This window comes from Sus scrofa, chromosome 6, assembly GCF_000003025.6.
Source record: "Sus scrofa isolate TJ Tabasco breed Duroc chromosome 6, Sscrofa11.1, whole genome shotgun sequence".
NCBI classification, from domain to species: Eukaryota; Metazoa; Chordata; class Mammalia; order Artiodactyla; family Suidae; genus Sus; species Sus scrofa.
Window position 1 is genome coordinate 96,363,191 of NC_010448.4, and position 15,152 is coordinate 96,378,342.

The 15,152-nt window shown below is 41.8% G+C and overlaps 1 protein-coding gene across 1 annotated transcript in view; it reads left to right on the forward strand.

Annotated features, from left to right (window-relative positions):
* The window catches only part of FAM210A (family with sequence similarity 210 member A), a 30,562-nt gene continuing 15,659 nt past the window's right edge, over positions 250-15,152 (forward strand). The window contains 1 exon segment of the mRNA XM_021096018.1: positions 250-364. The gene's annotated coding sequence lies outside the window, so the exon portion shown is untranslated.

Below are 15,152 nucleotides of genomic sequence, written 5' to 3' on the forward strand. Positions count from 1 at the left end.
GGGCCGCTTCAGCGTGGTGCCCAGCGGGGAGCGGCCGGGGCGGGGACCTGGGGAGGACAGAGGGCACCCCGCCCTTCGCTGTGGGCCGGTGTCCTGCAAGCCCTGTGGGACGGTTTTCCAGCCTCAGCTCTGCCACCTTCACCCTTTGCTCTGCCCTTCCTCGCTCGCCGGCTGGGAGGGGCCTGGGAGCCCGGGCGTTTGGACTTGGCTTCGGGAAAGCTTAGCGTCCTGCTGCTTCTTGGGGACCGCAGGTCACTCCCTACCGCTGCGTTCTGGAGGGCCAGATCTCTCTCGAGAGGGCGCTTCTTATCTGTCAGACTTGGGAGGAAGGAGCAGCCCATAGCTGTCTTCGAAAATCGGCTCCGTGGTGGTATCTGTGTAGGCTGGATTTGGGGACGGGATGGGTGGGGGAGTCAACACACTTTTTTGGCCCATTCGCTGTAATTTCCGCTAGACAGTTGGAGGTCCTGCGGCACTGAAGCTCCGTACTTCAGGGTTTAGCACCCCATGCTAGGTCGAAACTGTGCCTGTGGACTAAGATTGTTGATGGATTGTGCCGCAGCGCCTCCCACCTGAAGGGTGTAAAAAGTGATCAGAAATACGCTTTCAGTTCTTGTTTACCAAAATTGATCTCTTTAAAAGCAGCTTCGGAAGTGGGTTTACTAGCCTACATAGTTGTCGGTAGGCACCCTTATATTAACAAGTAGACCTCGCTTTGGGGAAAACAACGTTTGCAGTGTATACTTCGCTTCTAAATTGTGGGCAATAACCTTTTTGAGGTTGTTGATCCCTTATACACTTTGGACCAAGAATGAAGCCTATTTTTAATAAACGAGGATAAGCCATCAATTTCAGATGACTGTACTTTTTTTTAATGCAGTGATCGAAATTGAGAATTAATTTTGTTATTACAGATAACTGCAAAGGTATAGATAGATCCTAGTGACTGAGCGTGCTATTTACATATACATGCGTTTAGAACTAGGTAATTACATAGCCACATTTGTTGGTTCTGATGCTAAAGTTTCTTAAGATAATTGCTGTTGTAATTTTATGGAAAATAAGTAATTTTGACCTTTTAAGAAATTTTCTCATTAGATTAAAAGCGTTTTAACTCTATGTTTATACAAGCTCTAACCATGAATTGATGTTGTGCATGATCTATATGGAGATAACATTTTGTAACTTTTATATACAAGTTAACCTAGAAGTCAAGTAAATTCAGCTGAGACTATTACCCAACTCTCAGCAAGCCAAACGCTGAGATGCCCAGGTTTGCAGCATAGAGAGGGTTTATTCACAGGGCAGCCAAATGAGATGGGAGAACTAGTCTCAGATCCCTGTACCCTAAGGCAAAGGGCTCAAGGTACTTCGGGGATAAAGAACAAAAGAAGCAGGCCTTGGGGTATTTATGGGGTAAAGAATAAAGAAGCTGGGCCTTGGGGTCAGTATGGGATAAAGAATGGAGTGTAGTCTGAGGTGGGAGGAGTGTGGTGAATAAGCATTTGGAAAAGAGTGTAAGGTAGGTTACAGATGAAATGGATTTCCATGAGGTTTCAGGAATAGGGGATGAACTCTTGAAGGCAGTAGTGAAGGAGTAAATGGGCTAGATAAAAGTTTTTAAAGGTACCTTTGATGTTATTTTTTTTCTCCCACTATTGCCTTAGTAACTGGTTTTCTGTAAATTTAATTAAAATAATAATAGTTGATATTCTAGTACCTCCGTGTACCAAATTAAGTACACATTGTAACTCCTTTAATTTACATAGTCCAGTGGGATAGTTGTTGTGATTATTTTTGTTTTATAAACGAGGGATCAGTAACTTGGCCAAGGTCATACAGCTGGGGAGTACTGGGGTAGGATTTGGACTCAAGCAGTTTGGCTCCAGACTTTATGCTTATAATGAAACAGTGCCTGCCAGAAGATGAGACTCCGAACTAGAAGTTGGCTGGCACATAGAATTTCAGAAAGTGTTTTGATACTTAACACTTGGGTTATTATGTTCAGAAAGAAAATAGCTGGATAAGGATGTTTTCTTGCTAGCATGTGAACTCTGGCAAGACAGGGATCATCATTTTGTTCAATGGTTTAATCCAAGTGCCTTGAACAGTTTAGTTTTTTGGTCGAGCCTGCAGCCTGTGGAAGTTCTTGGGCCAAGGATCAAACCCGTGCTTCAGTGGTGACCCAAGCCACTGCAGTGACAATACTGGATACTTAACTCACTACACCACAAGAAAAGTTCTAGAAAAAAGGTTTTTTTAAAATCTTATTATTTTAAAGGACATACAGATTTGTTTCAACCCATTTATAAGATTTCTTTACGTGCTGTTTTGATTATTTGGTCCATTATTCACCCAAATTGGTTTGGTTTTCTCCTGGTTTAGATTATACTTTTTGTCAGTGAGAGAAAATGAAGTAGTAACTGCTAAGTTTTCTGGTCAGAGTAAAGGCAAGCAACAGATTCAGTAGATACTATCCCTCTTTTAATTCTTTCCTTCTCAAAGTAAGAGTACTGGGAGTATGCAGTTTTAAAGTGTCATTTCTGTTGTAGAGTTGAAGGCCACATTTTTGAAACAGAAAGGTTGTTTTTAAAATGTAGATACAATGTTATAGCTTCCTAGGAATTAGTGTTCTCCCTGGTAGGAAAGAGATTGTGGAAGGTTGGTTTGTTTTCTTACCAGTTTTTGAAAGAACTATTCATTCCTCCAGTCCACTCAACCACAGTGTTCTTACTGAAATTTATTGCCTTTTTTTTTTTTTGAGCACATAATATATTCTTGTTTGAAAGGTTTTTTCTGTAGAAGCAAGGGCCAAGTAGTTATGTTGTGAAGTCTTCAGGTTTTTCCTATAGTTGAAAGTAAAGATTGGTTGAGAAATCTCTTAAGTTTAGTGTGTGTTGATTAGTTTTACATGTCAGCTGGCCCTAGGTATTTAATCAAACCACAAATCCAGGTGTTTCTGTGATGGTATTGTGAGGATATGTTAACTGTCTACAAATCAATTGACTAATCAGATAAAGAAGATTATTCTCCTAATGTGGGCGGGCCTCATCCAATCAATTAAAGGGCTAAGTTTCAAACTGAGGCTCTCAGGGATGAATTTTCTCAATTGGTTATGGCATTCCTGGAATTGGTTCTCTAATCTGATTAAATTTCAAGGCACTTTAACTATTTCCAAAATAAAAAGGGCACTCTAGCCCCTTGATGCATGTGACAATAGAGATATGCAAAATAAAACCACGGGATACCATCACTCAGATACTTAATGAAAGACAAGGTTCTAGATGATCATGTATTTGAAGATTTAAAACACTTTTGCCAAATTGAAAAGTATAATGAGACTGACTAGTTGTTTTGCTTCTGGGGAAAGTGAGTGGGGGGATGAGCTGGGTCTTCAAATTCCCAGTTCAAGATCTGTATAAATAACTTGACATTTTCTGTGTAGACAGAGCTGAGATTGATGGAAACCACACCCGTAGTCTCATCCTTGAAGTGGCTGGATTAGAATGCAAATTGTGTTCCCATTCTGTTGTCTGTATGAAAATGAGAGCATTGACTGGGAAGGAATGAGATCCTCAAATTTGAAGGGGTACTAAACCCCTAAATTTCAATTAGCCGCCTTTGCCAGTAGAAGTGGTCCTTCCACTCCTGTTAAGGAATTTAACCCTTCTTCACCTGAAGAACCTGTAATGGACTTCCCAAGTGTGACCTGAGGAGGTGTGCCATACTCTTAAAAAAAAAAGGGCATGAATGTTTGTTTATACATGTAGAAATCTGGGGAATATGTTTGGGAATGGATATTAAGGGTATGGAATAATAGTGGAAAGAATGTAAAGTTGGGTAAGGCTAAATTAATTGATAAAGGACCTCTAAGCAGAGGTTTAAGCTTGAGGGGTTAGAGCGTTTAACATATCCATTGCTTGGCTGAAGCCTGGACCAAAAGGTGATCTATGCTCAAAGAAGTTGCAATGTCAGACCTTCGTTGATACACTATTGAGGAAGGGATCCAAAGGCTTAGGGAGATTGGAAGGCTAGAATGGACTCATCAAGTAATACCAGCACACCCACTCTGAGAGCGGCCAGGAAAGAGGCCTTTCACCATGAGTGTGAGAATTAAATCTGTGAGGGGAGCCCCAGCATCCATGAAGAGTTCTATGATTGGTCTTTTCTGTGGGTCAGAAATTAGAGTGACACTCCTGCCTCTGAATGGGGGATCCTTAAATGCAGTGAAGATTGGAAGTTGGGCAGACACTATAGACAGACTTAAAACATTTTATTGAAGTATAGTTGGTTTACAGTGTTGTGTTGATTTCTACTATACAGTACAGTGATTCAGTTACACATTTATACATTCTTTTTCTTGTTCTTATCCAGTATGGTTTATTACAGGATATTGAGTATAGTCCCCTGTGCATTATGGTGGGACCTTGTTGTTCCTCCATTCTATGTATAATAACTTGTATCTGTTAATCCTACACTCCAGTCCATCCCTCCTCCACCTCTCTTCCCCCTTGTCAACCACAAGTCTGTTCTTAATGTCTGTGAGTCAGTTTCTGTTTCCTAGATACATTTATTTGTATCATATTTTAGATTTCACACGTAAGTTGGATATGGTATTTGTCTTACCATGTTGTCTTACCCTGTAATATTCATACGGTATTTCTCTTTTTTTTATTTACTTCACTTAGTATGATAACGTCCATCAGTGTTGCTACAAATGGTGTTATTTCATTCTTTTTTTTTTTTTTTTTTTGGTCTTTTTTGTTCTTTTTAGGGTCATACCCAGGGCATATGGCAGTTACCAGGCTGGGGGTCCAAATCGGAGCTCTAGCCACCGGCCTACGCCACAGCCACACCAGATCTGAGCCACAATTGTGCCCTACACCCAGCTCATGGCAACGCCAGAACCTTTAACTCACTGAGCAAGGCCAGGGATTGAACCTGCAACCTCATCGTTCTTAGTCAGATTCATTTCCTCTGTGCCATGACCAGAACTCCCCTTCTAGTGTGTTTTCCTGTTTTTCATTTCAGTTATTCATTTTTTGTTCATTTTTTGTTGTTTTATCTTTTTTAACTCTTTTTAAAAAAACTTCTACCTTCTCTCTTTTTGCATCCATTCTTCTTGAGTTATTTGATCATCTTTATGATGCCCTGGACTCTTTATCAGATAGATTTACTTATATCCACTTCACTGAGGTTCTTTTTCCCGGATGGTATCTTGTTCTTCGTTTAGAATGTGTTCTTCTGACACTTCATTTTGCCTAAGCTGCTGTTTTTATTTCTATTTAACTGTAAGTTTCTTGATCTTGGAGAAGTGACCTTTTGTAGGAGACATCCTGTGCACCACAGCAGTATACTCCCCTCTCATCACCCAAGCCTTCTATGGTTTCCCCTCTGAGGGCTCTGTAGAGCCTTTGGTTGTGGTGGACTGATTGTGAGCAGTGTGGTTGGTTTAATTGGCCCTGGTCTGCTTGGTTGCTAGGCTCTGCCTTGCTGGCCACTGGTGAGTGGGACAAGGCCACTGCCTGTAGAAGCCAGGGGTCCCTGGGGCTAGTGTTGGCTCATTGGTGGGCAGAGTCAGGGTACAAGAGTCTCCAGAGCTGTTGCTTACCCATTTGTGGGTTAAGGTAGGTCCTGGGGTTAGTGCCAGCCTGTTAGCAGACAGAACCAGGTCCTGGAGTTTGATTGCAGGGCCTAGGGTTCCAAACTGGTGTCAGATGGCTGGTGGTTGGGGCAGGATTCCTGACACAGTTGAATATGGGGTCCAGAGTGTCCTGCTAGTGAGCATGGCTGGGCCCAGCCAGTGCCAGGGCAGGGTTTTCTTGTGCTGGTGTCTACTCTCTGGTGGGTGAGTCTAGAGCTGCTTCCTTTGGGGGGCAGGGCTGGGGCTCAGGGGATTCTGGGGCTGATGCTGCCCTCTGGTGGGTGAAGTTGGGTCCTGGGCCCTCTGGTGGGTAGGGCAGTGTCCAGGATCTTAAGGCAGCCGGTCTGCTGGTGGGTGGAGTATCCCTGCCCAGTTAGTTGCTGAGCCTGAGGTGTCCCAGCACTGGTGCCTACAGGCTGTTGGACTAGGGTAGGGCTGGGCCCTGGGGCTAGTAAGCTAGAGGGAGGATTGCACAATGGCGCTGGAATCAGTGAGAAATTTTGTGTGCCCGTTAAGAGTGAAGTCTTCACCTCCCCCATCCCTCTGGCACTCCTGAAAGGAAGCCCCACTGGCCTTCAAACCTGAATGCTCTGGGGGCTCATCTTCCCAGTGCAGAACCCCCAGGCCAAGGAGCCCAACATGAGGCTCCGACCTCTCACTCCTTTGGTAGAACCTTTGCAATTGCAGTTATTCTCCCACTAAACATCTTATTGTGGTGTGTGTGTGTGTGTGTGTGTGTGTGTGTGTGTGTGTGTGTATATATATATGGTGGATTTCGATCGTTTTCATCCGTGGTGGTTCTGTGGGTAGTTATGATTTTGGTGTGCCCATGAGAGGTGAGCTCAGGATCTTAGCTGGTCCTTTCCTTTTTTTGTGACTGAATAATATTCCATGGTATATATTTATTCTAGCATTCCTATTATGTGCTTGTTACACCTTTGGAATTGTTCTGTAATGCTTGAATGCTTTGTTCAGGTTTTTTGGTTCTGTGGGTTTTAAAATTTTTTATTTTCTCTTTGCATTTTAGTTTGGAAACTTTGTTGACCTCCCTTCAGGCTCAGTAATTCTTTCCTTGGCTGTGTTGAGTTTAAGTCCACCATGAGCCTGTTGAAGGCATTGTTCATTTCTGTTACAGTATTTTTGCTTTTAGCATTTCCAGGTTCCAAAAACTTCCTGTTGATTTCAGAAGTCCTTTATAAGAGTTAAATTGCATCTTTTAAAAACCTACAAGTTGTTGACTTTCACTGAACTGAATTTTACTAGGTGGATAGCAGGTTTTGCCTTTGTCCCTGCATCTGCCAGGAATTAAGACAATTTCTTTGATCTCCAAGAATATAGATCCCCACAGGGGAAAAGAAAGGGAAAAAGAAAAGTCCAGTATCTGGTCAATTTTCAGTGGAGTTTCTTATCTGGCCTGTGGAGCTCAGGGCTTCAGAAGGCATTCGTTCCTGTGCTGTGACTTGTGGGGAAACAGCACTTAGGTGAAGTAGGACCTAAGGGTTGGGTGTTCTCGAGGCCAGGGCTTCTGAGGGCTGCCCTGTGGGCTGGGGGAGGGGCAGTCTTGGGCTCCACTCTTCTCACTCCTGCTTTAACCTCAGCAGCTGTACTTCTGTTTATTTCCTTTGTTGGGCTTCCAAATAAGATTTTGTTTGATGAAAGAGTATTCTGAGTTCACACAATAGAGACCCAAGTCTTGCTATTGAAATTTGTTTCAACTCCTTAACTTTTTAGTCAGTGTGTTTTTTATATAAGAACCGAGTAAAAATTAGTTAATTCTTTGCACACTCAGTTGTATTTCTAGTGCTGCTTGAATGTCTTAGGCTTCTAGGTGTGAGGAACCGAAACATTCTCTTATAGGGAGTCCCCTGGTGGCCTAACAGTCAAGGACTTGTTATTGTCACCGCTGTGGCTTAGGTTTGATCCCTGGCCCAAGAACTTCTATATGCCTTGGGTGCTGCGCACCACCCCCCAAAAAAGATTGCTCATGTAATTTTGATCAACACGGGTTTAGCGAGGATGAAGAGGGGGAAAGGGGATCTCATAAACTAACTCATTGGGCTTCATGAACTGGAATTTTAGGATGTAGTTGCTCTTGAATCCCAACAGCACTCTAATATTTGTGCTTTCTCAGTGGGATTTGTTCCAGTCCTGTCTACCCTCTCCTCCATTCCTTTAACTCAGTTTCTCTCTCTTTTTCAATTGTGGTTCCCACTGCTTCCGTGTGCTCTTACTCTTGATCACTGTCTTCACCTTTGCTCTGCCTTAGGACTGCTGCATGAGAGGCTCTTGACAAACTTTCACACATGTGTCTTACTGCTTCCTCATGCCTGGTCTTGGGTCCCATATCTAAGAGACTTGGTATTGTTGGATTGACTCGTTAAAATTTCATGGTGATTTTAGGAGTTCCTGCTGTGGCGCAGCAGGTTAAGGATCTGGCATTGTATCTGTGGTGGCTTGGGTTGCTGCTGAGGCATGGGTTCGGTCCCTGGCCAGATGCAGGTGGGTTAAGGATCCAGCATTGCTGCAGCATAGGTTGCAGCTGCTGCTTAGATTCAGTCCCAGGCCAGAGGACTTCCATTTGCTGTGGGTGCAACCAAAACAATTTAAAATAAAATAAAATTCACTTGGATTTTAAATTTTGTGCCAGACCCATCCTAGGCAACTGTAGGTAGGTGCTGTTATTAACCTGATTTTACAGATTGGGAACCAAGACACAGGGAGGCTAATAAACTTGTCCAAAGGTTGTATGGTTTATAAATAAGGTTCAGGATTTAAACCCAGGTAGTCTGACCTCTCAGATTGCAAGCTTTCATTTTAAGTTAAACTATTGCCTGCTCACTAAAATTAAGTCATGACAGAATCAGGCTTGGAAATTATTTTAAGTGATTTAGAACAGTGCCCTCATCTACAGATTTTCATGCTGCTAGAGAAGGAAAATAACAGGATAACAGGTCACTTTAGTGTGGAAAATTAGCCAAGTCTCATCTCATGCTTTCCTTTTTTCCCCTGCACCTGTGGCATGTGAAAGTTTGCTAGGGATTGAACCTATACCACAGCAGCAACCCAAGCCACAGCAGTGACAAAACCAGGTCCTTAATCCACTGAGCCATCAGGGAGCTCCTCTAAGTCTCATGATTTTAAAGTTTATTACTACAATTTGGAATTCCCATTGTGGCTCAGTGGTTAACGAACCTGATTAGTATCCATGAGGACACAGGTTTGATCCCTGGCCCCACTCAGTGGGTTAATGATCCAGCATTGCCATGAGCTATGGTGTAGGTCGCAGTGCGGCTCGGATCCCACATTGCTGTGGCTGTGGTGTAAGCCGGCAGCTACAACTCAGCTCCGATTCAACCCCTAGCCTGGAAACCTCCATATGCTGCGGGTGTGGCCCTAAAAAGACAAAAGACAAAAAATAAATAAAATTTACTACTGAAATTAATGTATCCTGCTGAAAGAAATTCAGGATTAAGTTCTCCAGATTCTCCATTTGTGTCAGAAATATTTTAGGGACCTGTCAGTTCATAACTTCTTCAGGCCCATTCATCTACCTGACCATTTATAGCTGATTTGATCTGGGTAGGGCTTATGAGGAATGGCACCTCCATCATAGCCAATAACCAGAAACTTTTATCTTCAATTGAAAATATGAACAGACCAGAAATGGAAGTTGCCAGTGAGTAGAGGCCATAACACACAGGTGCTAGCTGTGAGAGAATTTCTGCCTTGCCTTGCCTTGTTATTGTTCCTTTTTTTTTTTTTTTTTGTCTTTTTGCTATTTCTTTGGACCGCTCCCGCGGCATATGGAGGTTCCCAGGCTAGGGGTCCAATCTCGAGCTGTAGCTGCCAGCTACGCCAGAGACACAGCAGTGCGGAATCCGAGCCGCGTCTGCAACCTACACCACAGCTCACGGCAACCCCGCAACCCCGGATGGTTAACCCACTGAGCAAGGGCAGGGACCGAACCCTCAACCTCATGGTTCCTAGTCGGATTCGTTAACCACTGCGCCACGACAGGAACTCCTGTTATTGTTCCTAAAGCCTGTTTCTCCTTCCAGAAAATTTAATATACTACTCAATCTGCCTGCCCTCTACTTTTATTTGCACTCAATCTGAAATCGGTTTGTTCCTTGAAACTGAGCAAGTCTTAATGTGTATGCACCAATATTGTGATTGGATACCTTTGGGAGTTGCACTGTCAAGCATGGTAGTCATTACCCATACATGCCAGTTACATTTAAATGGATTTAGTTTTAGTTTGTAATTTAAAACAACTCATTGTGGGGGCCCTGTGTTTCCTTAGAGAGCTTTGACTATATGTCTTTTATGCCTTGGTCTACTGAAAATTGGCAGTATCTCTTCCTTCTAGAAGTGGTCATATTAGCTTAGTGACCATAAATGGGCCTGGGATCAAACTAGGTTTAAATCCCAGCTCCTCCATTCAGCAGCTGAATGACACTGGGCAAGTTATTTCTGCTCTCTGGTTCATTGCCCTCAAATGTGAAGTGGTGATGATTGCACAACTGAATTATACTAAAAATCATTGAATTTTTACACCTTAAGTGAATTGTATAGTAAGTGAATTATATCAATAAATATTTTCTGGGGGGGTCTTTTTAGGGCCTCACCCTCAGCATATGGAGGTTCCCAGGCTAGGGCTCAAATTGGAGCTAGAGCTGCCGGTCTACGCCACAGCCACGCCAGATCTGAGCCATGTCTGCACCTACACCACAGCTTACAGCAATGCTGTATCCTTAACCCACTGAGGCCAGGGATTGAACCTGCGTCCTCATGGGTACTAGTCAGATTTGTTTCTTCAGAGCCACGACGGGAACTCCAAGATGTTTTTTTTAAATGGGAAGAAGTGGTTGGGAACCACAGGAAAGGATGCAAACTGGAAGCTTGGAAAGAGGCTTTTAAATAATGCTTTCACTTTTTTTTTTAACTTTTTTCGGGGAGAGGGCCCACAGTATGTGGAAGTTCCAGGCCAGGGAATGAACCCACACCACAGCAGCGACCAGAGCTGCTACAGTGACAGCAGTGGATCCTTAACCCACTGCACCTCCTTTTTCTTTTCTTTTATTCACTAACACAAACACATATAATAATCCAGTTATCTGAAAGTTAGCTTCTGGGAATTTCAACTCCTGGAAACTGCCCTGTAAAGGAAATCAGTTTAAAAGGAAAGGAGAAAGCCTACATTAAAGCCATTGACAGGACTCACTCAAAAGTAACGAATGGTGCTAGAGAAAAGCCTCAAAATAAATTCAACTAAAATAGAGACCAAAAAGTTCATAGTAAAAGTTTCTAAAGAAATTAAAAATGTTTTCTTAAAGTATATTGGTTTATATTGTTGTGACAATTTCTACTTTACAGCAGAGTGACTTAGATATATATATATATATATATATATACACATTCTTGCTGTATTCTTTTACGTTATGGTCTATCTTAGGGGATTGGCTATAGTTCCCTGTGCTATACAGTAGGACCTCATTGCTTATCCATTCTAAATGTAATAGTTTGCATCTACTAAACCCAAACACCCCGTCCATCGCCTCTCCCACCCCCACCCCTGACAACGACAGATCCATTTTCTATGTCTGTGAGTCTGTTTCTGTTACCTAGTTTCATTTGTGCCATATTTTTAAATGTTTTTATTATAGTTGATTTGCAGTATTTTGTCTGTTTCTGCTGTACAGCAGATGACCCAGTCATACATATATATATACACTCTTTGTCATATTCTATCATGTTCTGTCACAAGTGATTGGATGTATTTCCCTGTGCTATACAGCAGGGCCTCATTGCTTATCCATTCTAAATGTAATAGTTTGCATCTGCTAACCCCAAACTCCCAGTCCATCACACTCCCTCCACCTTGGCAACCACAAGTTTGCTCTCCATGTCTGTGAGTCTCTTCCTGTTCTGTAGATAGGTTTATCTGTGCCATATTTTAGTTTTCACATATAAGTGATATCATATGATTTCTTGTTTTTCTCTTTCTGACTTCACTTAGTATGATAATTTCTAGTTGCATCCATGTTGCTGTGAATAGCATTATTTCATTTTTTATGGCTGAGTAGTATTCCATTGTGTACATGTACCACATCTTAATCCATTCATCTGTCGGTGGACATATGGTTGTTTCCATACTTTGGCTATTGTGAATAGTACTGCTATGAACATAAGGGTGCATGTATCTTTTTAAATTATAGTTTTGTCTGAATATATGCCCAGGAGTGGGGTTGCTGGATCATATGGTGATTCTACTTTTAATTTTCTGAGGAATGTCATACTATTTTCCATAGTGGTTGCATCAGTTTACATTCCCATCAAAAGTGTAAGAGGGCTGGCTCCCTTTTCTCCACACCCTCTCCAGCATATACTGTTTGTAGACTTTTAGATGATGCCATTCTGATTGGTGTGAAGTGGTACCTCATTGTAGTTTTGATTTGCATTTCTCTAGTAATTAGCAGTACTGAACATCTATTTTTTTTATGGTTTCCTTTGCTGTGCAAAAGCCTGTAAGTTTGATTAGGTCCCACTTGTTTATTTGTTTTTATCTGTATTCCTTTGGGAGACCTAATAAAACATTTGTATGACTTATATCAGATAATATTTTGCCTATGTTCTCTTCTAGAGTTTTATAGTGTCATGCCTTATGTTTTTAGACCATTTTAAGTTTTATGTTTGTGCATGGTGTGAGGGATGTTCTAATTTCAATGATTTACATGCAGCATCCTTGTTGAAGGTTAATTGACCATAGATGTTTATTTCTGAGCTCTCTGTTTTGTTCTATTGATCATATGTCTTTTTTTATACCATTACCACACTGGTGGGTTTGTTTTTGTTTTAGGGCTGCACCTGCAGCGTATGGAAGTACCCAGGCTAGGGTCAAATAAGAGCTTCAGGTGCCACAGCCACAGCAATGCCAGATCCAAGCCTCATCTGTGGCCTACACCACAGATTGCGGTCACTCCAGATTGTTAACCCACTGAGCAAAGCCAGGGATCTAACCTGCATCCTCATGGATACCAGTCAGGTTCTTAACATGCTGAGCAACAACAGGAACTCCGCACTGTTTTAGTTACTGTAGCTTTGTAGTATTGTGTGAAGTCTGGGAGAGTTATGCCTCCTGATCCCCACCCCCCAGGATTGCTTTGGCAATTCCGGGTCTTTTATGATTCTGTATAAATTTTTGGATTATTCTAGGTCTGTGAAGAATGTCATGGGTGATTCGATAGGGATAGTATTGAATCTGTAGATTGCTTTGGGTAGTATGGCCACTTAACCATATTAACTCTTCTGATTCAGGAGCATGGGATATCGTTCCATTTCTTTGAATCCTCTTTATTTTCTTTGATTAATGTTTCAGGAGTTCCCGTCGTGGCTCTGTGGTTAACGAATCCAACTAGGAACCATGAGGTCGCGGGTTCGATCTCTGGCCTTGCTCAGTGGGTTAAGGATCCGGCATTACCATGAGCTGTGGTATAGGTCTCAGACGCAGCTCAGATCCCGCGTTGCTGTGGCTGTGGCGTAGGCCGGCGGCTACAGCTCCGATTCGACCCCTAGCCTGGGAACCTCTATATGCCGCAGGAGCGGCCCTAGAAAAAGGCAAAAAGACAAAAAAAAAAAAAATGTTTTATAATTCTTGGCATTAAGTTTTTCACTTCTTGGGCAGGTTCATTCCTAGGTATTTGAGGAGTAAAACACCTGTGGGGGCAGTTTTAAAAGGCATTTTTTTTTTTATTATTCCCTTTGTTGTCTTTCATTGTCAGTATAAAGAAATGCAACTACTTTTTTTTTTTTTTTTTTTTTGCTTTTAGGGCTGCGCCCATGACATATGGAGGTTCCCAGGCTAGGGGTCCAGTCAGAGCTATAGTTCCCGGCCTATGCCACAGCCACAGCAATATCAGATCAAGCCGAGTCTGTGACCTATACCACAACTCATGCAATGCCAGATCTTTAACCCACTGAGTGAGGCCAGGGATTGAACTTGCAACCTCATGGTTCCTAGTCAGATTCATTTCCACTGTACCATGATGGGACCTCCTGCAACTAATTTCTGAATGTTTATCTTGTATTCTGCTACTTTGCTGAATTCGTTGATCAGTTCAAGTAGTTTTTGTGTGGTATCCTTAGGGCTTCCTATATATATATAGTATTATGTCATGTGCATATAGTCACAGTTTTTTTTTTACCCCCTTCCAATTTAGATTCCTTTTCTGTCTGTCTGTCTTTCTTTTTTTTGGTCAGCTTGTTGTTGCTGGGACTTCCAATACTACATGTAATATAAATGGTGAGAGTGGCCATCCTTATTGCAGATTTTAGCAGAAAGGCTGTCAGCTTTTCTCTGTTGAGTATTTATTGGCTGTGGGTTTGTCATAAATCACTTCTGTTATGTTGAAATATGTTCCTTCTATACCCACTTTGGTAAGGGTTTTTGTCATGAAGGGATCTTGAATTTTGGCAAAGTTTTTTCCTACATCTTTTGAGGTGATCATGTGGTTTTTGACTATTCTTTTAATGTGATGTATTACATTGATAGATTTGCGTATGTTGAGCCATCCTTGTGAACTTGGGATGAATCCCACTTGGTCATGGTGTATGATCTTTTTTTAATGTGTTGTTAGATTTAGTTTGCTAAAATTTTGTTGAGAATTTTGCATTTATGTTTATCAAAGATGTTGGCCTATAATTTTCGTTTATGGTGGTATCTTTGTCTGGTTTTGGTATTAAGGTGACATCATAGAATGTCTTTGGTAGTATTCCTCTTCAATATTTTGGAAGAGTTTGAAGGATTGGCACAAGTTCATCTTTGTATGTTTGGTAGAATTGGCCTGTGAAGCCATCTGGTCCTGGATTTTGTTTGTAGGAAGGTTTTTTGTTTGTTTGTTTTCTTTTTATATCCACTCCTGCAGCAAATGGAAGTTCCCAGGCTAGGGGTCAAATCAGAGCTTTAGCTACAGCCTGCACCACAGCCACGGCAATACTAGACCTGAGCCACATCTGTGACCTATGCCAAAGCTTGTAGCAATACCAGATCCTTAACCCACTGGGCGAGACCAGGGGTCGAACCTGCATCCTCATGGACACTATGTCAGGTTCTTAACCCACTGAGCCATGACAGGACCTCCTGTGGGGAGTTTTTAAAGTCACATATTGTATTTGATTTTTAATGATTGGTCTGTTCAAATTTAGTATATCTTCATGATTCAATTTGTTGGGCTGTATGTTTATAGAAAGTTGTCCATTTTTTCTAGGTTGTCAAATTTGTTGACATGTAATTATATTTTAGTATTCTCTTCTAGTATTTTGGATTTCTGCAGTATGCGTTGAGATTTCTCCATTTTCCGTTTATTTGGGTTCTCTCTCTTCTGCTGGGTGAGTCCAGCCAGATGTTTGTCAATTTTGTTTACTCTTTTAAAGAACCAGCTCTTGGTTTTATTGATTTTTTTCTCTTGAATTTTTTTAATGTTTTATTTCCTCTCATCTTTATTATTTC